The sequence below is a fragment of the Felis catus genome, chromosome X (assembly GCF_018350175.1).
Source record: "Felis catus isolate Fca126 chromosome X, F.catus_Fca126_mat1.0, whole genome shotgun sequence".
NCBI lineage: Eukaryota > Metazoa > Chordata > Mammalia > Carnivora > Felidae > Felis > Felis catus.
The window spans coordinates 117,537,705-117,564,270 of NC_058386.1; positions in this window are offsets into that span (position 1 = coordinate 117,537,705).

Here is a 26,566-nt window from a genome sequence, read left to right on the forward strand (position 1 = left end):
CTCTCAAAGAAAACCCCCACAAATAAACATTAAATTTTTTTTCAATTAAAAAAAGAGTATCTTCCTCATCCATGAAGAGACACCAACATATATCATTTAACTTGGTAAGTCAGCGAATAGATGTTTCATATTACTTAAATTTAGAAAGTTAAATACAAGTACAAAAACAAAGAATATAAACCTTCAATATTACCAAAAGGAGAAAAAAAAACAGTAAGGTGAGTGAAATCTGGAATTTTATAACCTTATAAATAGTATAAGCAATCCTTCCAGAGCACCAAAACGGTATTAAAATGAATAAAATGGACAGAAAAACTGCCTGATGAGGAACAAGGCAAAGCTAAGACTACCATGGCCACATACCTTTCTAGATGCACTAGCTAATGCAACTAGTCAAATGAAAGAAATGAAAAGAAGTGACAAAAGTATCCACATCTGCACGGTTTTTCATTTGGAAAAGCCAAGAGGATAAATTGAAACCCTATTAGAAACAATAGGAGAATTCCGTGAGGTTCTGATCACAAAATCAATAAAATTAATCAGTGGCTTTTCTATATATACAAGCTAACCAGGTATGAAATAAAATGGAAGAAAAACTTCAGTCGTCAATAGCTATATGATTTAAGACATCTAGGCATATGATTCAGCCTTAAAGAAGAAAGAGATCCTAACATTTGCAGCAATCTACATGAACCTGCACGGTATCATGCTAAGTGAAATATGCCACACACACACACACACACACACACACACACAGACACACAACTGTATGATCTCACTAATATGTAGAATCTGAAAAAGTCAAATAAATAGAAGCAGAGGTAGAACAGTGTTACCAGGGGTGGGGAGGTGGGGGAAACTGGGGAGATATTGATCTAATGTGCAGCATGGTGACTACAGTTAATAATATTGTATTAAGTACTAGACAGTTGCTAAAAGAGTAGATTTCAGGTGCTCTCATACACAAAACAATGGTAGCGATGTGAGGAGCTATGTTAATTAGCTTGGTTGTAGCAATCATTTCACTGGGTGTGTATATATATGTATTAATTCATCAGTGTTGCACACCTGAAATATATGCGTTTTTATTGAAAATAAAATTTAAAAAGACCTAGACATAAATATCATAAGAAATGCACAGTACTTATCAACTAAGAACTATAAACATTTACCGAGGTTCTTAAAAGCAGCATTATTATTATTTTTAATGAGAGAGAGAGCATATGCGAGAGCAGGGGAGGGGCAGAGAGAGAGGGAGACAGAGGATCCAAAGCGGGCTCTGCACTGACAGGAGAGAGCCCGATGTGGGGCCTGAACCCACAAACCGTGAGATCGTGACCTGAGCCAAAGTCGGATGCTCAACTGACTGAGCCACCCAGGCACCCCAAAAGTAGCGTTAAGCAAGTGGAAACATACATCAAATTGTTGGGTAATGAGCTTCAATATTCAAAATTATTGATTCTGTTTAAATTGATCAATATATTATAGGCAATTCTAATCAGCCCTAACATCATTGTAGATACAACCTGAAAAATGATTCTAAATTTTGTTTGAATGTTTATTTATTTTTGAAGGAGAGAGAGAAGGAGCGTGAGTAGGGGAGGAGCAGAGAGAAAGGGAGACACAGATTCCAAAGTGGGCTCCAGGCTCTGAGCTGTCACCACAGAGCCCAACTATGCGGGGCTTGAACTAACAAACTGTGAGATCATGACCTGAGCTGAAATCAAGAGTCAGACGCTTAACTGACTGAGCCACCCAGGCGCCCCTTAAAAATGATTCTAAAGTTCATCTGGATAAGAAAATACGAGAACAGGAATCTTCTGAAAAATAAGAGCAAGGAAGGGGACCTAGGCTGATTCTATACTACAACATTGCATAAATCAACAATCATCAAAACTGACTCTGGGACATGAGCTGACTGATGAACAGAACAGAGAGTCCAGCTAGATCCCAACACTTGTGGCATGTAGTTTGCGGTAAAGTAGCATCTTTAAGAGTGGGAAAATTCAATGTATATACAATGAAATATTATTCCGCGGTAAAAGAGAACGAAAGCCTGCCATCTGCGACAACGCGGATGGACCCGGAAGACATGATGCTAAGTGAAATAAGCTAGACACAGAGAGACAAATATTGTGTGATCTCGCTTACACGTGGAATCTAAAGAGAAAAACGAAAGAAAAAGAAAAAAAGAAAACTCCATCATAGAAACAGTAGATTGGTAGTTGTCAGGTGCTAGGGGGTGAGGGAAATGAGACGTTGGTCAAAGGGTACACACTTCCAGTTATAAGAGGAATCGATTCTGGGGATGTGATACACAGCATGGTGACTCTAGTTAACAATACTGTATTGTGCACCTGAAAGTGGCTCAGAGAAACTCTTAAATGTGCTCACCACCACCACACACACACACACATATGGTCATTATATGAGACGAAGGATGTGTTAGCTCAACCGTATTGCGGCAATCATTTCACAATATACATGCGCATCGGATCATCACATCGTACACCTTAAACTTACAAACGTTATACGTGAATTATATCTCGATACCTGAAAAACACCGAAATGATACCGGGGCAGCTGGCTAGCTATCTGTAGAGGTAGCTGTCAATCCTGTTTCCTACTTCCCTCCTTACTCTGAAGCGTATAACTCACAGATCAAATACTTGAATGGAAAAAAGCACAAATAGACCAGATGGAAACACGGGAAAATGTAAATATACACTTGGAGAGAAGACCTTTCCAACACATGCACACACAAAAAACATAAGTGGAAAAAAGAAAAGAATGGTGAGTTGACTATATAAGTCTTAAAAACGTCTGCTTGACAAAGATATTGTAACAGTCTAAATAAAAGTGACATATTTGGAAAGAAAGGTTTCTCACATCCAGGCCAGATAAGACACGAATTTTCTTAATATTGAAATAGCTCATATACATGAATAAATAAGGAAAAGCAACCTGATAATAATAGGCAAAAGGAGAGAGTGAGACAGATCATATTAAAAAGAATTGAACGAATATTAAAAAATGCATGTGCTCGCCGATAATTTAGGCGATACAAAATGACAAAATACTTTTAAACTCGCAGATTGGACAAGATAAAACGTGGTTTTGAGAGGACACAACTGGAAAGGGTGAGAAGAAGCAAGCGTTCACACAGTGTTAATAGAACTGTCAATTGGGGAAAAGTATTTTGAAGGACAAATTGGAATTCTTAAAATTTAAGCGCATGTAACTTTTGACTTAGTGATTTGCCTTTTAGGCATTTGCTATACAGATACATTTGCACACGTGATCAACTACAGATACAGAACTATGTCTGTTGCGGCATCCATGTTAGAAGGGAAAAGAACAACAATATTCAGGGAAATGTATAAGAAAGATACCTAACATATATTGTGGAGTGAAAAAGACAAGTTGCGTTAGAGTATGGGTTGGTATGATCCTATTTTATAGATAAGTGCAACTTTATATCTCTATACATTATTTCTGGACAAATTACACACAAAAAAACTTAGCGGTTATTTCTGGTACTAGGATTAGCATTTTTGGTGGGGGGGGGGAAGGAAGTAGACTATTCTCTTTTATACGTCTTAAGGCAACTTGATTATTTTTCCATGATCATCTCTTTCTTTTATAACAAAAGCAGCTTGTATTTTATTAAGTACCTATTAAATGTCCATTAGTTACAAATCTTATTTGTAGACTTTATTGAGTGTTCTAAGTACGCGTCCCCAGCCAGAGCCTTCTATGAAGCAGAAATTCCAGTCATTCAAAGAGTGTTTAGTAAGAGTCTACTCTGGGCTGTGGGTATATATGGAGGAAATATAAAATCGCTCATGGGAAAAAAGAAAACCACAGTTAGGTTTTTTCCTGAACATGGAAGCTAGCTCTGTGTTGATCATTTGGGTTACCCTTTGGCAATCCCATTGTTAAAATAAAAAAACAGAGTCCAGGGGCGCCTGGGTGGCGCAGTCGGTTAAGCGTCCGACTTCAGCCAGGTCACGATCTCGCGGTCCGTGAGTTCGAGCCCCGCGTCGGGCTCTGGGCTGATGGCTCAGAGCCTGGAGCCTGTTTCCGATTCTGTGTCTCCCTCTCTCTCTGCCCCTCCCCCGTTCATGCTCTGTCTCTCTCTGTCCCAAAGATAAATAAACGTTGAAAAAAAAAAAATTAAAAAAAAAAAAAAACAAAAAAAAAACCAGAGTCCAGCCTTGAAAATTTCCTCAGCTGACAAAACCAGTTTGCTCCTACAAGCAAAACTTAATTTAGCTTATTTTGTAAGACTGAGTTGTCTTGGGTCATTCCTTGCCTATGTCTCTGGAAATCATAAGCCAAACTTAAACTTTCCCAAGGTTAATGTGAGATAACCACTGACCAGTTCCCTATCATTTAAGAAAATTCTAACATTAGGGGTACCTGGGTGGCTCGGTTGGTTAAGCGTCCGGCTCTTAACCTCGGCTCAGGTCATGATCTTACTATTTGTGGGTTCGAGCCCCACATCAGGCTCTGTGCTCCCAGTGTAGAGTCTGCTTGGGATTCTCTCTCTCTCCCTCTCTCTCTGCCCCTCCCCTACTCGTGTGTTGTCTCTCTCTCAAAAAAAATAAATAAATAAAATTCTAATATTAGAAGCAGTCGCTGTGAAGAATCATCAGTCCCTGCCTTCTCACTGTACAAGCTCCTGGGCCTCCTTCCATGTTTTGGTTTGAGTCCTGGTCGGCAAATGGTCTTGTCTTTTTGGTGTGTGCACAATAAACTTTTACTAATTACTACTTCAGTGATTCATTCATTTTACTTCTGTTATTTACGAACTTTGACAACACTATCTTAGAATGCTAGGCTTTCCTAACAAGAACCTTATGCACGGTTACTTACAACAGAGATAACTTAAGTACAAATAATCACCATGAAAACCGCAAATAAATTAACTAATAATCATGTCCCTTGATTTCTATTAGAAGCTGTAAAATATACTTGCGTCATAAAGACAGGGCACTATAACGTATCGTCATATACTGCTAGCTATACGTGTTATACAAAATTACAAAATCCCCCTCGTGGCTTTCTAGAATCTTCATAATCACTCTCCCTTGTCTTTTTCTGATCTTCCTTCGGATTCCTTTCCATTACTCCACTGACGTCAAACGTCTCCCAGGCTCCCGTGGGCTACTGAGTGCTATTCCTTTGCACCCCAGCTCACCCCAACACACACCTTCTAAAAACCTAGCGAGGGGGAGAAACAGCATAGCACACTGCGGTTAGGAGTGCGAACTATGGAACCACCTTCTAGTTTCTCGACTTTGAGCAAGTTACTTAACCCAGGGGTGCTTCGGTTTCCCCGCGTCACGGTGTTATTAGGAAAAGTAAATGAATTAAATGAAATTAAAACAGTAATAGCTCATTTGTAAAGCGCTTAGAACAATTCCCCTGGCACACAGCAGGCATTATGTAAGAGCTTGTTCAATCAATAGACTTTACTACCACCAGGAAGCTTGCCTCACTTTTCCTTGCACAAAACTGGGTCAAGTGCCCCTTCTCTTCGTTTACCCCTTCCCTGTGCTCTCACTTATCATTGCACTGCATTTTATTTATTTGTCTATTTTGAGAGAGAGAGGGTGCAAGTGAGCGAGGGGCAGAATCCCACGAGGGGCGGGGTGGGGGGGGGAGGGAGGAGAGAGAGGGAGAAGCAGGGCTCGTGCTCACCCGATGTGGGGCTCCAACCCACGCACCGTGAGATCATGACCTGAGCCGAAGTCAGATGCTCAACTGACTGAGCCAGCCAGGCGCCCTCCATTTTAATTCTCAATTGTTCTCAGGACTCCCCTACCAAAGTGATGCATAGTGAAGATATTCCTCAGTTGGTCGATGCCAGCATTTTGAAGGCAGGGATTTTGTCTTTTTTGCCTTCTACCAGATCCCCAGCGCCTACAACAGCATCCAATGCAGATGTACGTGACCAAAAACATAAATGTTGAATGAATTCTCTAAATGCCTATTCTGGTATTGCACATAATAAGTATCCGGTCATAATAAAACCGATGATAGTGGTAACCACAACATGGTGCCATGCACGGGGCACTAACTGTGTGGTGAAGGTGTTAAGAGCTTTATGTACAAAATTGAACTTAATCCTCATGAGAGCCCCGTGATGGGGGGGTGGGGATGCTCATCCCTACAGTACAAATGAAGAGACTGAGACGGAGCAAGACTGATCACCTTATACAGGCCCCACAGCTAGTCAGTCACAGGTTGGAACCCTGGCATTCAGGCCTCAGAGTCTGCACCCTTAACAAAATTGGCAAACTGCTGTGGAAGGCCACACGTGCTGTGTCGAAGGTGGTGACCTTCGTCTCACGGGCACTCACTGTAGGAATGAAACACGCAGTTATGTGGATGGAGATACACACAAGCAGAGACTTCCTTTCAGGTACACGCCCCGTTAACATGAAATGGTATGAAAAACAAGGTGGAGAGTGCCGGAAACTGCCACACCCTTGACACGGATTATCTCACGTAATTCTCACACCAACCTATTGATGGAGGGGCTATCGCCACCATTCTATCATCTCATCATTCTGATGAGCACACCAATTTCAGGGAGATTAAGTAGCTTGGCCAATGTCAAATGTCAAGATGCAAATACGCCTTGGTATGACTTCATACTGGTTTCTCCTTACTTGTAACACAGATCTTGATAAGGAGGGTAGTTAAAACTAATAATGTTTGGTGATATCTGGGTAAGAGAAATACAGCAAACAGAGATGAACCCTGCAGAAAATGCTAGATGAGCCAAGTAAAGTCCAGTGATGGTCATGCCATTATCTTTCCCCCCTTTACCTACTTATCATTTCAGAATGGTCCTGGTGAACGTATTTTTATTCTTGCATTTTTGAAGTTTTTGGTTTTAAGAGATGTATGGTTCCTGAATCAGTTGATATTCTGGAATCCTTCCACAAACGCACATTTGTTACAGAATTTTACTCTATGACTTTGTCCTTCCTGAACCAGCATGCCTTTTTGATAACTTTTTAAAGCATCTCTCACAAAAGTGTCCTTTAAACTATAGTTATACTGGTAGATTTTGGCTTATTATTTTGTAGAGCACTTTCTGTCCTAAATGACGACGAGTGAGACCGCATGCTATACAGTCTAATACTTCATGACTATACAGTAGCTGAAAATTCTGCAGCGCATTTATTCAAGTGTAATCAGAAATTCCATTATGTAATCCATCCTGTTCCTAATCTTCACTGTCTTGCTGTCCTCTAAGAAGATTCTATTATAGGTTCCTCATCACCTCACAGGTGCATCACCTCCTCATTTGCATGACTTACGGTAAATTTATATGCCCCAGCATAGAATTCATTTTACTTCTGGCTTGTTTTTGCCAGAGTCTACACAAGATTGCTTTCCTTTGGAGAGTAAGCCCTTTCCAGATATTCTTACCTGAGCAAAATGCTTAACAACAAAGAAGCTAAGCCAAGTGGTAACGAAACACAGAATTCGAGCCTTTTTAATGTTTGCCTTTTGTCGAGTTGTATTATGTCGATTAATTTATGAAGCTGAACCCCTTTAAGATTCTTAGACTTTTCAGGGGCACATGGGTGGCTCAGTTGGTTAAGCATTTGACTTTGGCTCAGGTCACGATCTCGCGGTTAGTGAGTTTGAGCCCCGGAGCCTGGAGCCCGCTACGGGTTCTGTGTCTCCCTCTCTCTCTCTGCCTCTCCCCTGCTCGTACTCTGTCTCAGTCTCTCTCTCAAAAAAAAAAAAAAAAAAAAAAAACAACAAACAGAAAGATTCTTAGATTTTTCAGCGTAAGCGCCCTTAGCCGCAAAGTCAGGAATTCCAATTTGATAGCTGCCTGGAACGTGTCATCATGATTATACTGAGACCAGATGTCTAGTGTCAAATCATGCCACTGCACTTGGTTCTTTGAGCTTTCGGTCAGAAAAGCATAATACAAATCTAACACTTAAATAAATGTCATGTTCAATGTGCCAGAAAACTCCCGAGATCAAACTGAATAGCAGATGTTGGCAGTAAGACTTCTACCATCCACAGATTATACTGATGTGACGTGCAGGCAAGGTTCAAAACAAGCCCATATCGTTGGTCTCCAATAATGCTTTTCATGTGAACGCATGTGCAAATACGGACAGGAACGTACCCTTCACAATGGAAGAGCCCCTGTAGAGAAAGAGTTCCCTAAAGTGAAACAGTGTCTACCTTATTTTCGATTAACTAAATACTCTGTCCAGGACACATTGCTTGTCTCTTTTATCTGACTAGGAGAGACACATATATTTGCAAGTGATCTGAAGACAATGGAAACTTTCATTCACATCAGTTACTACTCACTAATAAAAATGGTCCCATGAACGAAAGGATATGGAGACTAAATTGGGATTAGGCTAAGTAGAAACTTCTGAGTATTTCCCCGAAGGTAAATGTACGCACATATCTATACAGATAAGGCCCAAGTATTCTGAAGATAAAAACTTGGCAGTGTGAAAAATCAATAAAGACCACATTAGTTCCTCCAAATTACCTTTCTTCAGACATTGCAAAGCCCTGTCGAGTCAGACTCATTAGAGAAATGGCTAGTCTGAATTGGTGAAATGTCTTCAGTATTTAGAATTCACTTTATCTATATAAATTTTATTGCCCTAAACTAATTTCAATAATATCACTAAAGCATAGTCTAACAGAACATTTAATGAGCTTTATTTTAATTAATAGATAAGGATAATTTGTAACCGACTCATTGTTTGTATTCAAGTTGATTTTGCTAATGTCCTTGGAAGCATTTGTTTCTCTAAGCAGTTTACTATCCTTCAACATTTTTCATTAACATTTTGAATAGGTTTGCCAAAGCTCTTCTGCATAGATAGCACAAAAGGGGAGTTAAGTCCACAATTCTTTAAGTTATCTGAAGATTCAATAATTAAGGTTTGAGTGACTTATTGAAAAATTCTTCATAGTGCATTGATTACAAGCAAGACAAAACTTCAGGAGTATTGGAAAAAAATTAAAAAGAACTATAAATCTAGCAAAATTCCATTTTACTCTCTCTGGATGGCACCAAAAAAAAAAAATAGCTGGTTGATTAAATCAAACTGGGATATTTTGTTAAGACAAAATAAAACAAACAGAAACCCTTCAGGTTGTTGAACAGAATTGACTGGTTGTTGTTGTTCTTTTTTTTTTTCAAACTGGCTAATACCATACCCTCAAAATACTTCAAACGCATTTGGTTTCCTAAAATATATATTTATTTGAACTGACAGCTTTTTATTTTCTAAAGCAATAATGTAGTTCTCTTTAGAAGGGTGTTTTGAATGCCGAAATATTCATCAGTCCTTAAGAAACTATTGACATCATTCTGTGTGTTAAGGATAAAATTTTTGAGACTTTACCCCTGCTTGTAGGTTGCTAGCAACATAATGATAATATTGTGTGTATATATATATATATATATACACACATAATATAATATGTATATATATATATACATAATATACATACATAATACACATATTATACATGATATAATATGTATATATACATAATATAATATATGTACATTTACATAGATACTATATATATATATATATATACACTATGCTATATATATAATAATACAAGTGTATGTATATAAAATGAAGCTGTATATACAGATAGACACAGGGTGGGCTTCATTTGTTACTCTATTCATACTTTCAACTAAACTAACATGGTTTGAGTACCTTCGGTGCCTGGTTCTAAACTTTAAATATGCAGATCTTTTTTTTTTTTTTGCCATCTAAGATACGGTATAGGATATGTTGCAATTAACCAAGTATATTGGAATAGGAAATAATATGTTCAGTAACAAATTAACATGGAATATCTGTAATTTATCATAACACACATTTATTTCTCATTCAGACAAAGGCCTATTCAGCTCAGATGGCTGTCCTCCATTTTGTGACTATGCTATTTGGAACATGTAAGCCTCAGGTTTCCAAGAAAGGGGAAAAACGGGTCGCGATACTGCAGAGGATGTTTTTTTTAACAGATTAAGTCACTTCTGTTGACATTCCAGTGTTCAGAATTGTGTCATAGGGACCTTAGCAGTACTTTAGGAAGGACGGTGAATGGTGTTTTCATTCAAACCCAGGAAGGGGAAACTGTGATGAACACAGGACAATTTCTCTACCATACTATCTTATTTTAGGTTCTCCTGAATGTAGAGCTAAAGACAGGGCTCCAAGTACAGGTGGTTTACCTGGGAGTTAATTCCAAGAGCAGGAGTAAGGGAGCAGAGAGAGGAGGTCAGGTTAGGAGGAAAAACCAATATGTGATTGAGACCACCACAGTAGGCAGTAGGGTCCCAACTAGGTTGGGATCTCCTGAAAAGTGTACAGAATTCCTGTCAGAATTGTCCACTTGACAGAGGTAGGACAATGTACCCACTGGGCTTTGTCTCTCATTGGTTAAGGATGGTTCTTGGGAATCATAATCTCACATCTTTCGTATGTGGAAGGAATATTCTTATCCCCTTGCCACTGGGGAAAGCCCTGGGAAAACAGCAGAAAGACAGCATGGCAAGCTCTTGAGGTAGGATGCTGCCACATGAGATGACTCTGAGTTCACACAAAAGTGTCCACCGCAGCTGTAGGTGAAATCAGACGTGTTCTGAACACGTCACATGGAGAATCAGAGGCATCTGCCACACCCCAAGACTATACTTTCACAAAAATAAAGGGAACAAGTACCTTTTCTTCAAAGATGTCCCAGATGGGATCTATAGTCTGGAATTATCTGGATGATTGTTTTAATACTGCATATTTAATACTGCATATCAGTTTAATACTGACTTTTCCCATGAGGACTCAGCAGGGGGTGTATTTTTGGACTGTGGAATCAACTAGAAAGTAAAATGGGGAGATGAAAGTTTGATGAAGCAACGTAATCACTGTAGACAACTTACAGAGGTGACACAGGCCAATTTCCTTCTGCTTTTCTAGAAGTCTCCATCCCTAGATCCTATTAGATAATTGTCTCAGTGTTCTACTTCTGTAGACATTATTGAAATGTTCGGTTCACACTCCTTTCTTTCCTGAGCTAACAAACTTAACAGAGAAATGTGGTTATTTTATTCAAAATGAGGTTGGGGGAAGATCTATAGGAATTTCCCCCAGTCCTTCTCTAGAGGCACCCTATATTTTCCCTCCATATTTTCAGATTTGAAGTTGACAGGAATAATTAATCATACAAAAAGACAAAGTACTCAAATCCAGCAAACGTATGGTTCTCTTTGTGGTTTTAATGAATGTATCCTTAGTGCACCTTTCAAAGTGCATATTCAGTGTGGTTCCGGGATAGTGCAGACATATTCTTTTTTCTCTCTTCTTGTCATTGCTTCTGGTTAGTACGTTCCTGTTTGTTTATGGTTGATACTTTCAAAGAAACATGATTTATTGACTCCAGTGAGCCTGCTGAATATTCACATTAGCCTTACTTTAGATGTATTCCCATTTAAATGCCTGTAAAATAAAAGCTACCGCTTCACCATTTTGGCTATAAATTTTCAAAACAGAAATTGATAAACTAGTGGTATATTTCAAAAACCTCTCCTGAATTTTACATAATTAGAAAACCTCTCAAGTTTTGCTCCTTTTCTGTTCTTTAGGACCTGTGTCCCTGTCATAGCCCTTATCACACTGTATTATAATTTTACGTTTTCTTGTTTGTTCTTTCACTGTATTTGGAGTTCTCCACCCTAGTGGCACTTAGTAGGGTCTTAGTAAATGTTTGTTGAATGAGCAAATGGTTAAATGTGTGATTTGAATAGCCGGATTGTGTTAATTTCTGAGTTCACACGAAAGTGTCTGCTTCTCTTGGGATGTTGCCCATGAATAAATGCATACTGAATCCCCAAAAGGACTGCAGAAGTATAAAGACGGTGAACAAAGCATACAAGTGATATCCATATAAGATGGTACAAATATAATCCATCAAACTATGGACCAAAATGGGACCTTATGGACGTTCATTTTATAGATGAGGGAATTGAGGACCATAGGAGAATGATTTCCCAGGGTCATCAAGCTACTTAGTGGCAGAGCCAGGTTGTCAATCCTAACCTGCTATACAGTATGAAAGAGGGAAGCTAAAAAGGGCTATGAAAATAATTTAAAGGTTTAAGGATGTGGTTCAAAGATAAATGCTGTTTAGACAAAGATTGGTTGGGGATTGATCAGACCCAAGGGGTCAGTGGTGACCCCTCTCTCACCAGAAATAATTACAAAAGAATGGAAGTATTGAATAGAATAAATGAGCTGGGGAAGAGGGAGAGAGGAAAAGTAGACCAATCACCGTATTTCTGAGATTCACAATTTCACACTGCCTGAAATAAGGGGATATTTTATAATTCAAAGGTCTTAAACTTGGCCAGTGACTTTTTGACGGAATTATGTTACTCCCTCCTTGACCCCTCCCACCCAACAAAAAGATGATTCGTCTATGAAGGGAAGCAAACTGGTGAAATTTATATGTGTTTGTGCTGAACTGAAGTCATTCTGTAGCACTGCTTAAGTACTTATTTTTCTGAAAGTGCTCTTTTTATTAAATACTCTCCATTCTATTATTTCCAGCTAGTGGAAATCCATCATGAGTATTTAAATCTCAAAGATGAGCTAGATTCTAAATCTGCACCTCATGTTTCTCAGCTGAGTCTCTTCTTCAAATTATATATGCATTTTCTGTATCTGTATTCCGATTCATTTTTCACACTTTCACAGTCTGGGATGGGAACCATACATTTGGTAGTTCTTGACCTATTTTTAAATTTTGTCAATTTTTTTCAACTTTTGCCTTTGCCCAGAAGGAACAACCACTTTAGATTGAAGCGCATTACAATTATTTTTGTAAACTGAATCCAAATTGGGTCGCAGTGCTATTTTTGTCTTTAATCAACTTAAAAGTATTTTTTCCCACTATTTCTACTTTATGGGCTTCTTTCTAGATATGTCGCTCTTATTCTAAGGACCTTGCTAGCTGTAATTCTGGGCTATAGATAACTCTATAGTGTCATGATCAACAACTATTTCCAGCTTGTTCTTGAATAAAATCTTTGAAAACATTTGCTCTCATGTTTCCAACCCTCTGTGGCCTCAAACTATCATGCTGAAATGACTTCCAACCACTATAGTTTACTAATTTTAAGTGATTTTACTTTCCGCCATCCAAATCACTAGGGTTCCATAAGACTGAAGGGATGATCCAATTCAATAGCCTTATATAATGACCAAGAAAGCTGATGCTCAGAGAAATTAAACAGTTTTTCCAAAGTCACACAGCTTGATAGTAGCCTAGCGTTGATTAGAACTCAAGGCTCTTGTATTTTGCAACAAGACTCTTTCCACCCTACCATAGTATATTTATTTGTGACTAATGTCTAATTCCTATGTCTTATTTTAGTTTCCAAAATATTTGTAATATTCTGATTATTTTAACCTTTGACTTGAGTTTTTGTGAAAATAAAGATAACATAATCTACTCTTATCCTTATCATCCCAAATTATCCCTACTGTCAATAAAAGAGGTCTTCGTTTCCATGTATGGTAGGAAGCACATTGACATAGCATTTTAATTTGAATTAATGGTAACACTTAGAAAGGAAGGCCAGATCAAACACTATAATTGATCTTCATTATAATTCCAGTAAAGGTCAGAAGCTGTATAGTTATAGCCATGTTGTGTTATGAATGTTTTGAAAAAGTAATTAAATGAATGGCTCTGGACAAGACATTTGAACCATAGAACCAAGGCGATAAAGTCAATGATGTAGATAAAAAAAAAAAAAAAAAAGAAAGAAAGAAAAAAGAAAAAAACCAAACCAAACCCAAAAAACACAACCCACAGTCAAATTATTTCCTGTATTTAAATATTGTTACCCATGATTTTAAGTCTTAATATTGTTATTTCCAGAAATAGGGTGCTCCTAGGGATTCCAAGTGTTGGCGTGAATTTTTAAAATGTTTTATGAATTAAGACAAAGATCACATGTTGCTATAATGACATCTGGAGGCATTCAACAACAGGGTAGCATAAGAAATCTATGGCTTTAGAGCAGAGAAACATCATTTTCAAAGAAAACGTGCCACCAAATACAAAAGTGAGAATGGTTATGCACTTATGGGCGCTAACGAAAACACCCTGTGTTTCTGTTACAAGTGTTTATGTTCTAAGAGAATGACATTCTAAAGTAGAGTATTAACTCATAGCTCCTGTGTGGTCCATCACATACTTTTAAAATCTACATGTAATTCTTGACGTGAATGCAAAGGCAAACTCAACTGAGATAAGGAAAAACTGTTCAGAAAAGAAATGGTGTATTTTTTGACACACTAAGTTGCCATTCTGCCAATAAATTCCAATTTAAGAATAGCTGTACACTCTCTCTCAAAATAAATAAATATTAAAAAAAGAAAAAGAATAGCTGTACATATTCGAAAAGAAGAGTTGGAAAATCATCTGGAAAAATCAATGATTAGACCACCTGCCCTTCAATTATGTGGGTGGGTCATCAGGGAAGAGAAGCTAAATTATTGAGATAATTGCTCCCACTTCCCTTTCATTTCTCGTGTGTAAGCGCAATACTTTGCATTCTGTATTAAAAACCTTTTTTGGCCATTTGTTAATGTTACTGATGAATTCTGGCTTCTCTTCATGGCCATTACTCAAATCTGAGAGTGTGCGTTGTAAAGTAAAAGGAAGACAAACTTGTAAACTAAAACAAAATGTTTTCAAGAGGGGACTTAGGGTCAAAAATTACAATCAATAGACTGGACTTATCTGGGGAGCTTGTAAAAAATATAGAGTCCCAGGGCTCACCATAGTCCCTCTTGTTGTGGGGCACAGGGATGTGTATTTGTAACCAGCTCCCCAGGTGATTCTGATGCATCTAGGGTGGCCAGCAACAGTGATTTTGGGGAACTACTAAACTGTGTCATAGAAAACGTTTAGCTTTTGAGATTCTCTAGGACGTTTCTGACATAGTTCACAGTCTGAAATCATGCTTTTTACCTGAATCCTTTTCTGAGTCTATTTACAAGCCATGGAAAGTGGTAGGGAGAGAACCATTCCTATTAAAACCCAGAGCAGTCCCCATCTGGTATTTTCATAACACAATGGGAGAAATGGGTACTTTAAGATCTGTGCAAACTTTGATCTGGTCCTACATCTGAACCTAATATTGCACTGTACGTTAACCAGCTGGAATTGAAATAAACACTTGGGGAAAAAACCCCTTCTATCTGGTAGAAGGCCTATTGGCCTGAAACTTTTATTTAGAGGATGTTTCAGAGATAGCTGGTTGGGTAAAGACTCACTGCTTTTTTGTTAGAACTAAATAAATGTGTTTTCCCATTTGTCATAAACACCACCACTCCCCAAAATACATGCTAATATTTATGGAATTTCTGCACAATTAATCTGATGTGGTTGTTAAGATGACAAAATTAACAAAATCGACATAGTTACTATACACAGAATCATCAATTACTCAGATTCTTAGGCAGTCATTACTGAAGAAAATCACAAATCCTTCTCAAACCAGTCATGAAGCTGTGACTGGGAAAGCATCAAATTTTAAATGACAAAAGCGTTATTTTTGGTTTTCAAATCCTGATGTATCTGAGCTTATCTAACTTGAATCTGTGGTATATTTGCACCATTTGCCACTTTACCAAAGTAGACATAAATGTTTTTGCAGCAATGTGAATGTAAATGGAAACAATCAGATCATTAGAAGGAAAAATAAACATGATTTGTACCATTTAGCAATTTTGGTGGCATTTCCAGCTACCATAGGTACTTTCAAGCCACCAAATGGATGTCACTATATGAAGACTTGGGAAGAATTGTGCATAGCTGGCTCTCACAAGCTGATGTGATGTGGTTCCAGCACACCATTGGCCCTGTGTTTTATGCCTGCAGCTACCAAATGGTTAGCAAGGCACAATTCCTTGTTACCTCCTCATTCTATAACACCCAGGATCACTGCTAGGAAGTAGGCAAGTACAGAGAAGAGGCAAGTGTTCCTGCTCTCATAGAGCTCCTGGGCTTTATGGAGAAAATAGACAAAGAGAAAGACAATTGTTCTGTGCTGAGTGCTGTAAAGGGAATGAGCACCAAAGAGGGGCATCCAATCCTACTTGGGGATTTGGAGAAGGCTTCCCTGAGGTGCTGACATCCAAGCCGGATCTCATATGGTCATTTTGTAGCTCACACTTTGATAAACCTCACATGGGGTATTTTGTTGGGGACAGGAGAGTAGCTGAGTCTGGAGAGGTAGCCAGGGCCAGGTTCCAGAGGAACTTGAGTAGTATGATTAGGAGCTTGGACATTACACCTGCTGTTAATGTAGGACCATGGAAGGGGTGAAGATTACTGGGTCCAGGGCAGAGGATACTTTGGTGAGACAGGGATGTGCTGGGGGTAGAGACAGATACTGGGCAAAACTCAAGGAGCTCATACGTTCCTCATATAGAGAGGCCCCTAAGCATAGAATTTACTTGGATGCAAGGGAATAAGACTTTAATAAAGGTAGGAGCTTGGCTGTGGATTGTTTTCTAGTTTCCTGTCATGTATATACAAGTAGGTTGTAAGTTTCATGAGTTGAATATGAAAGTTTAGGATGTTACCAATTACACAGATGTCTCTGAACAGTCATACAGTGGTATGGAGAAGCAAATATGCAAGTGTTTTACTGAATGTTTCCATTTTCACCTGGAGTTTGATTTTCTGTAGCTACATCCCCACCTGATACTGAAAACAAATAATAATAAAAGGAAAAGAACTTCCTTTGTTTCGTCTTTTTTCAGTTATCAATACATGCAAAATCAACATGCACGTGTAAATGTATTTTAAAACTTATTACATCACTTATTAGTATATAGAAATGCTGGATACCTCTAACTTTATCTAATATTTACCAGTTGTTTATACATTTATGACTCTTTCTTTGCAAAAGAGGAGTCAAATATTTTGAATACAGATCTTTCTCAACTTAAAATGGGGTTACATCTCAATAAACCTATTGTAAGTCGAACATATTAAGTCAATAGTGCATTTAATACACCTAACCCACTGAACATCATAGCTTAGCTTAGCCTACCTTACATGGGCTCAGAACACTTACATGAGCCTACGGTTGGGCAAAGTCATTTAACACAAAGCCTATTTGATAATAAAGTGTTGACTATTTCATGTAATTGATTGAATACTCTACTGAAAGTGAAAAGCAGAAGGGTCGTGTGGAGACAGAAGGGTTGTAAGTGTTTCAGTTGTTGACCCTCGTGATCGTATGGCTGCCCCCTGCCCAGAATCACAAGAGAGGATCTGACTGCCTATTGCTAGTCAAAGTCAAACCATTGCAGGGCCCCTGGGGGGCTCAGTCGGTTAAGCTTCCAACTTCAGCTCAGGTCGTGATCTCATGGTTCGTGAGTTTGAGACCTGCATTGGGCTCTGTGCTGACAGTGCTGAGCCTGCTTGAGATCCTCTCTCTCTCTCCCTCTTTCTCTGCCCCTCCCCCACTCGTGCTTACTCTCTCTTTCTCTCAAAAAATAAACTTAAAAGTTGAACTATTGTAAGTTGGGGACCACCTGTACTCAGAAATTTTCTAATTATGAAAGAGTAGTTGTACAAGTTTAATAATACTGGGAGGGGCACCTGGGCAGCTCAGTCGGTTAGGTGTCTGCCTCTTGCTTTGGGCTCAGATCATGATGTCACCACCGTTCATGAGTTTGAGCCCCACATCGGGCTCTGTGCTGACAGTGTGGAGCCTGCTTGGAATTCTCTCTCTTTCTCTCTGCCTCTCCACTGCTGTCTCTCTCTCTCTTTCTCAAAATAAATAAATAAACTTAAAAATTTTTAATAATAGTGAGAAATCAATTGCAGTGGTTTATAATAACCCATGCAGCAATATACTGTAGAGAAAATGACCTTCGATTTGCTTGTGATCTAGAGATTTGTGATACTGTGTTATACTCTCAAGTCAGCTTCTCATAACCAACCCTTATATTATCAACACAGGTTATTCTTCAACTCGAAAACTCAGTAAAAAAGCGTTTTCTTTGGAAAGGATTTGAAGACTTGGATTTATTTATCACAACACAAAATGTGCCCACTTTAGTATTAAATATACTAAAAATAATTCGTCCAATTTACTAGCATTAACAAATAAGCTAAGCAATTATATAAAAGCACTGCTGTGTATAAAATATACATAGGACAGAGACATATTTGGTGACAGGATTGAAATTTTCTTGGTGTTTTAGCCTGTGCCCCATATAGCACAAGTGATGTTTTAAATAATCTTCAACCTCAAACATTTGGTTCCAAGAAGAGAAGGTAGTTAATATGCATAGGTGAGTGTATGCTCTGTCTGTGGCTGGAAGCCTTTATTTATTTAAAAAAAATTTTTTTTAATGTTTTATTTATTTTTGAGACAGAGCGAGACAGAGCATGAACAGGGGAGGGTCAGAGAGAGAGGGAGACACCGAATCTGAAGCAGGCTCCAGGCTCTGAGCTGTCAGCACAGAGCCCGACGCGGGGCTCGAACTCACGGACCGCGAGATCATGACCTGAGCCGAAGTCGGATGCTTAACTGGCTGAGCCACCCAGGCACCCCTGGAAGCCTTTATTTAAAGTAAAAGAAAGTGCAGCCCGCACTACGCTATAGCCGGAATGTTAAAAATCTCGGGGGTTTAACACAAGAAGGCTTTCCAGTTGCTCACTCTACATGTCCTGCACAAACAGGCAGTGACGTGGGGTACGGTAGGTTCACAGATCAGCGCATGGTCTACCTTGTGATGCTACCATTTCAAGGGGGAGGGGGGGGAGGCCTCCAGACCACCGATGTCAGGGAGAGGGAAAGCACAGAGACTTTCCCCTAATCTTAACTGCTTTGCAGGGAAGTGGCACGTAATCATTCCCACTCGTATTTCATTGGCTGCACTTAGTCACATGCTCCCTCCTAGCTGCAAGGGAGAGCGGGAATGCAGTGGTTTGTGTGCTCAGAAAGGAGAGGGAATCTGGACATGAGTGACTGCTGGAATACCGACCATAAAGAATCAAGGACTCATTGTTCAATGTATGGAATCAGGGCGGGAGAACTTGAAGCATTCGACTAGAACTGGTCTTTCGGATCCTGTGCTCTTTAGCTCCAAGAGCCACAGCTTACATGATTTTGTATCTTTAGCGGATATGACAACGCCTGACACATAGGCGTTCAAACAAATGTGGAATGACTGATTTTCCCAGAAGCTACAGAAGAGTGAGAGTTTGAGTGGCTTGGATTGGAAGTGATATCTGCACTGGATTTATTAGACAGGTAAAAACATAGAGTCAGCTAAGAATGAATCAACTGATATTCATCAGTTTGGTGTAGAGGTAATCTACAAGTTCAACATAATCACCCGTTTGTTTTGTTTTGTTTTGTTTTTTAACCTCCTGGTTTTATGTGTTTCTTGAGTGGGAAGACACGTGTACCTAAAAGAATTCCAAAAGCTGGCTGAACTGAATTGAAGTAGCCAATAAGGAAAGTTGTCAACAAACCACTTACGCCTACCAGAAATTCCATCACAGATGCTGCTAAGGTGGCTAAGCTTCCATCTGTGCCATTTCGGTATCCACAGAAACCTAACTGGAGAGCTGGAAAGCACCTTAGAAAGTACTTGGCCTAGGGATGTTAACTGGTAGGGCGCCACTCCCCAGTTCTCTGTCCATGGCAGATATTCTGCTGTATATTGATATGAGCTTCTAAGTGAGCTGAAGGCCATGCAGATAATTTGCCATATATATTATGGGCTCACACGACAAGGTGTCGTGCTATAGAGTTTACATGAATTGCCTAATGCGTTCCTTATGGTACTCTGTAAGGCAGGTAATATTATTCTCATTCTATGGGTGGGGAGACAGAGTCTTAGAGAAGTATCATGCTAAGCGGGTAAGTGGTTAAGTGAGTTTATTAAGTAAATAAAAGGAAGTGGTAGGAATAGGAGAACTCAGTGATCTTGACTTGGAACACTTGGCCTCTTACATCGGGATATCTATGGACACATCTGCTCCAGTAAGGGTGACAGCTCAGAGACCGGGGACACTTCATTCCCATTTGACAATGGACCCACAAGAGGGCCCAGTGTCGGGGCATGGAGTACCTGAGCATCTCTAGAAGACCCAGTGAACACTTCTTCAATGTTTTCCCATAAAGTACTTAGTCATCCAAATGAGGTATGTCAAGGGTCATACAGAATTTCAGAGATGGGAAGAATTTCAGTGATGGCTTTACTCTGATTACTCCCAACCAGGCTAAATCATGTCTGGTGCCTCTGGTCACCAATGAGGCTGACTCACAAAGAAGGAAATCCAGAAAGTCACAGCAAGAAAGCGCAACAGAAGAGGAAGGGGTGATAAGAAATAGAAGGGGGGAGAGGCATCTGGGTGGCTCAGTCGGTTAAGCATCCTACTCTTGATTTCAGCTCCGGTCATGATCTCACGGTTCATGGGTTCGGGCCCCACGTTGGGCTCTGTGCTGACAGAGTGGAGCCTGCTTGGGACTCTCTCTTTCCATCTCTCTCTGCCCCTCCCCACCTCAAAATAGATAAATAAACTAAAAAAAAATTAAGAAAAAAGGAAACGGGGGGGGAATGGAAAAGAGATAAAATTATAAAAACACTTGTTAAGCTGATTAGTAGAGAGAGGCTTAGCAAAAATTCTCATCACTATTCCCGTGAAGTTCAAGCTCACTCATTTGTGCCCTCAAATTTAACACACTGACAAAATATCTCACTTCAGCATGAAGCCTGTGGCTTCTTCAGTGCTTGTGGGTATAAGATCTTCCTTCTCCTCCCTTAATTACTCATTTTGTATGGTCTGGACTTCACCTTTTCCCACTTAGCCACTGTCCAATTGGCTAAGTCACTGTCTTTGGGGCCCAGAAGTGTACCAAGGACCCTCAAAGGCAAGCTGAGTGCCTGCTGTTTATCTCGGCCCCAAACTGCAGTTTCTCTCCTCGTCTGATGATTTTAGGTGCACGTTGTCTCCTGCTCAGAGATGAGAGCTAGCTTTGGATGAGGGGTTTCAGGTTTGTAGAAGCACTTGAACCTTTTCAAGAAAAGTCTTTCAATTTCTCAAACATGAAGGGTTACAAAAAATGAGGGCTCTGGATGTCTTTGCAGTAACTTTCTTTATAACTCATTCTCTGTTCATGCATTGCATGCACCGTGCTCTTCACATTGCTAAGAAAGCACCAAGAAAGGAACCTCATTTCACTGCATCTCATTGTGTTAGCAGAACAGAAATGTTGAATGAAAGACGGAAATTAGTGAGGGAAATTCTACATTAACCTTAAGAGCATCTGACAGAACATCATATTCTGTGTAATTTAAACACCCGAATAGAGCAAGCAGAGTTTAATTAAAGGAAAACTATGAGCTACAAACTTCAGACAATGATTCTAAAGGGTGCTTAACAACATCTGCACTTAACTCATTTTGATTATTTCTAAGGCTCCAGTACTATTATTCTGCGTATCTAACATCACAAACTCAAGAGAGTTGTAGATGTCAGCCTTGGCAAACGGCGGTCCAATGTGCAAGCTTAAAACCTAACATTTGCAGGGCACCTGGGTGGCTCAGCCGGTTGGGTGTCCGATTTGGGCTCAGGTCCTGATCTCACAGTTCGTGGGTTTGAGCCCCCCATTGGGCTCTGTGCTGATAGCTCGGAGCCTGGAGCCTGCTTTGGATTCTGTGTCTCCCTCCCTCTCTGCCCCTCCCCTGCTTGTGCTCTGTCTCTTCCTCAAAAATAAACATTAAAAAAATAATAAAAAAATTAAATAAAAACCCCCTAACATTTGCAATCCATTGTTGAGAAAGTATACTGCTGGTGTCAGGGGGGTCAAGTAGGTGTGTGTGTATGTGTGTGTGTGTGTGTGTGTGTGTGTGTGTGTGTGTGTGTGTAAGTTTTATTTATTTTCAGGGAGAGAGAGCGTGCGCACACACACACACACACACACACACACACACACACACACACACGAGTGAGTGGGGGAGGGGCACAGAGAGAGAGAGAGAAGCCCAGGCAGGCTCTGCACAGTCAGTGCAGAGCCCTACTCGAATTCATACACCATGAGATCATGACCTGAGCCGATGTGGGGACGCTTAACCCAGTGAGCCACCCAGGTGCCCCTGTGTGTGTGTTTTAATGGAAAGCACAACCTGACACTTTGGTGTTGCCAAGAGAAATCCTGCTGATGGGCATAACTTTAGTGAATTCACTACCAGTCCAGTGTCTGACCTTCAGCCTCAGTGTCAGGGTGTCTTTTCTACACTCACTTGGGGGGACGACTGCCTTTGTATACACGTTAACGTCGCCTCTCATAGGAACAACTGCATTCCCACTCTCCCTTGCAGCTCGGTGGGAACATGTGACCCAGTCTAGCCAATGAAGTAAGAGTGGAAATGGCTATGTCACTTCCTCTCCAAGGCAGCGAAGGTATCCAACCTGCAGCCTAAGAACCTGGGAGTTTAGAGTCTCTTGAGGATGACTCAGCATATCTCTGTGGTCGAATTTTATTTCTCATAGTCCCGCTGAGAATAGTTCTATTTGGTTTGCTCACAAATTTCCTGGGGTGGAGGCTAATTTTCCCTCTGATAAGCTTTTGGAAAATCACTTCTTCAGCTACTATTGGTGAAATGATGAGGAGGCTTAAACTAAGGTGCATGCGGAGATCTTGACTTACATGAATTTTAATCACCTATATTCTGGAAAAAAGGAAGAAAAACGTAGAAAATACCTTCTAATGAAACCTACTAATTAAATCTGAACTTGAAGAATAGCAGGAATGGAATCAGATTACTCTTATTTCTGAGACTGACCCTTTTTTTAAAATGTTTATTTATTTTAAAGAGAGAGGGGGGGAGGACAGAAGAGAGAGGGGGACAGAGGATCTAAAATGGGCTTCATGCTGACAGCAGAGAGTCCAACGCGGGGCTCGAACCCACGAACTGCGAGATCATGATCTGAGCTAAAGTCAGATGCTTAACTGACTGAGCGTCCCAGGCACCCCAGGACATTTGCATTCTTGAAACGGCACTTCCTTGTTTACTGATGCTAGGGCTCTGTGACATTGCCTGCTCACCCTGGTCATCACTCTGCTATTTTATACACTGGTTTCAGTAACTGGATCCATATTTTACACCCATTATGTATCTATTCCCAACTTGTTTCCTTTCCCATTGGTCTCCTGGGGCTTTGGGTCAAGGATTAGGGTTCTGCTGTGTCCCCCCCAAACCTCCAGGAATGCAGTTGCTGCAACTCAGTGCCAGGGTTCAGACTGGCTGCCTAGTGCTAGACCTCCCTAATGCTGACTGTGTGTCTGGACTTGACCCTGCTTACAGTTGATGGCTATGCCATCTTGGTGCATCTGCGTTCTTTAGAGGGAGAGGCGTACACTTGACCTCCAGGCAGAATTAACAACAATAACAGGAGCCCTGGGGCTCCTGGTGACACTTAAAAATTTCATGGATAAAAACAAAATCTTATAAGCTTCTAGAGAAAAATAACATTAAAAAAAAGAGAAAAAAATAATGGGTAACTTAAAGAAGGAAGTGACTCAGATTGTTCCGCAACAGTGGAAGCTCTGAGAGTAGAATTTTATTTACATAATCGTAAGAATAAAGGACTCTGATTTTAGAATTTGATCCTCACATCTATCTCTCACATGTGAGAAAGGAAAAAAAAAAAGGCATTTTTTGATATGCCAGAGCTTAGAAAAGATAACACGACTTTAAGGAACCACTCCAGCTTAGTGAAAAATGAATCAGAAAAAACACAAGTTGGGGGAAGATGAAATATATGAGGAGCAATGTGACACTGAAATAAATAAAATCAAATAATTGTTGCTAATGTATGTACATGTGAATTATCATGAAAATGTTAAGGAGGAATTTCTGGGTGGAGAAAATACATTAGCTCTGTAAAAAAATAACTCAGAAAGCACATTTCAAATCTATGACACCAAAGATAGGAATTGGGGAAAGGATAAAAATATGGAAAGGGTCAATTCAGTGCATTATGGGTACACAGTCATTCTTCAGTTTTTGTCTATTAATATATCAATACTCATTTCAAGTAGGTGTTTTGGTTTAGGGTACAGAAGAACAAGAAGGCAAATGAAAAAAATGAAGCATTCAGAAAAAGATAAAGATAATGAAAAAGCTAATTAAATAGAAAATTAAAAACTAAAGTTTTAGAAACAGGACCAGACATACTGGTAATTACAATAAATGCGAATTGGTGGAATTGACCTGCTAAAAAAGAGTTGTGATTAAACGTACTGCTCACAAGGAAAACACCTAAATTAAATTGTATAGAAAGATTAAAAATAGAGAAGTGATTAAACATATATTCGGAAAATGCAAATCAGAAAGTAGGGCAAGCAATATTAATATCAGATACAATGAAATTTTAAGCCAATAGTATTATGCTCAGAACAATATATGAGCCAAATCCATAAGGTAAAATGCTTTAAGAATCAAGAATTTGATTAAAAACACAATTGCATTGAAAGACTTTAACACAGAATAAGTAGGACAAAATCAATAATGATATAAAAGATTTAGATAAGTATGAGGTTGATTTAAGAAATGAGAAGAGAGCAGTTTTTCTATTTTTTAAAAATGTTTATTTTCAGAGAGAGAGAGAGAGAGAGAGAGAGAGAGAGAGAGAGAGAAAGTGAGCGAGCACGGGGGAGGGTCAGAGACAGAGGGAGAGAGAGAATCCCAAGCTGACAGACCGCACAGAGCCTGACGTGAGGCTCGATCTCATGAACGATGAGATCATGACCGGAGCCAAAATCAAGAGTTGGACACTTAACCAACTGAGCCACCTAGGCACCCCCACAGCAATTTTTCTAAAAACCAAACAATATATATTTTCCCCACATGCCTGTGGGACTTTAATTTTTTATTTTTTTAACGGAAACTTTTCTTTTAATTGAAGTGTAGTTGACATACCCATAGGACTTTGAAAAAAAAGGAATCACGTTGTTGAACTAAGAGAAAACTTTAGCAGACTCAAGAAAGTCTAAATTTTATAAGCCTCATTTTCAGACCACAATGCAATGCTAACAATCAAGAGCAAACAAGAAAAACCTTGGTCCAGTTTGAAGCAAAAGGAGACTGCAGAGGGCTCTAAAAGAAATGTCTCCAGGAGAAAAAGACAACTATATGAAACAAACAGTAAGAATGAAAAAAACAAAGTATTATAGAATGATGGAGGAATATTATTATTTTGACAACAACAACAACAAAAGGACAATTAAAAGACCCAGGAGATGACAGAAACAAAATCCTGTAGGAGAGAGTCATAGTTGCAAATGTGAAGTGAATGAAAATGGGGAAAGGTTTTCAGTAAATCGGTACAGTGCAAAAAGGGACAATCCATTTGACTAACATGGAAAAGCCTATCTTTAAAATATTTTTTTTTTTACTTTCACGTACTTTCAAACTTACAGAAAAAGTTGCACGAGTACTGAAATTCTAGATACTATCTTCAGACTGACCAACTGTTTACCTTATATTTATGTCTTCCTTTCTTCTGCTTACTTTGGGTTTATTTTGATCTTTTTCTAATTCCTTAACATGACAGTTGATATCATTGAATTGAAACCTTCTTTCCTAATACAGGTGCCTAAGCTATAAATTTCACTGTACACACTGATTCAGTAGCATCTCACATATATTATGCTTTTATTCAATTTAAAATGCTTTCTAATTTTTCTTTTGATCTCTTCTTTGACCCGTGGCTTATTTAGAAGTATGTTATTTAACATTCAAATATTGCGGATTTTCCAGATATTTTTCTGTTACTGATTTATAATTCAATTATAGCCAGAATACATACTTTTCATGCTTTGAATGCTTTTAAATATATTGCTACTTGTTTCATGGCCCGAAACATGGTCTGCCTTGATAAACATTTCATTATTTTTTAAAAGAATGTATATTTTTCTATTGTTGGGTAGATGTTCTAAATTGTCAATTAGGTCAAGTCGATGGATAGTGTTGGTCAAATATTCAATTTCCTTCATGATTTTTTGTTTCTTCATTCTATCAATTATTGAAAGAGCGTTCTTGAAATCTCCAGTTGAAACTGTGGATTTATTTTTCCTTTCATTTCTATCAAATTTTGCTCTATTTGGAAACTCTGTCCTCTCGATGAATTGACCACTTCAGTTCTCCTTCAGTTATGGATGAAAATTTTGTTTGAATACAGATTTCTAGGTTGTGTTTTTCCCCCAACACTTTAAATACTGTACTTCACTCTCTTATTGCTTGCATAGTTTGTGAAGAGAAGTTGGATGTAATTCTTATCCTTGTTCTGTTATAGGTAAATTCTTTTGTCCACCCCCCCCCCCCCCGCCCCGACCCCATGGCTTCTTTAAAGATTTTGTCTTTGGTTTTTCTGTAATTTGAATATGAATATCTAGGTGAGATTTTTAATTTATTCTGCT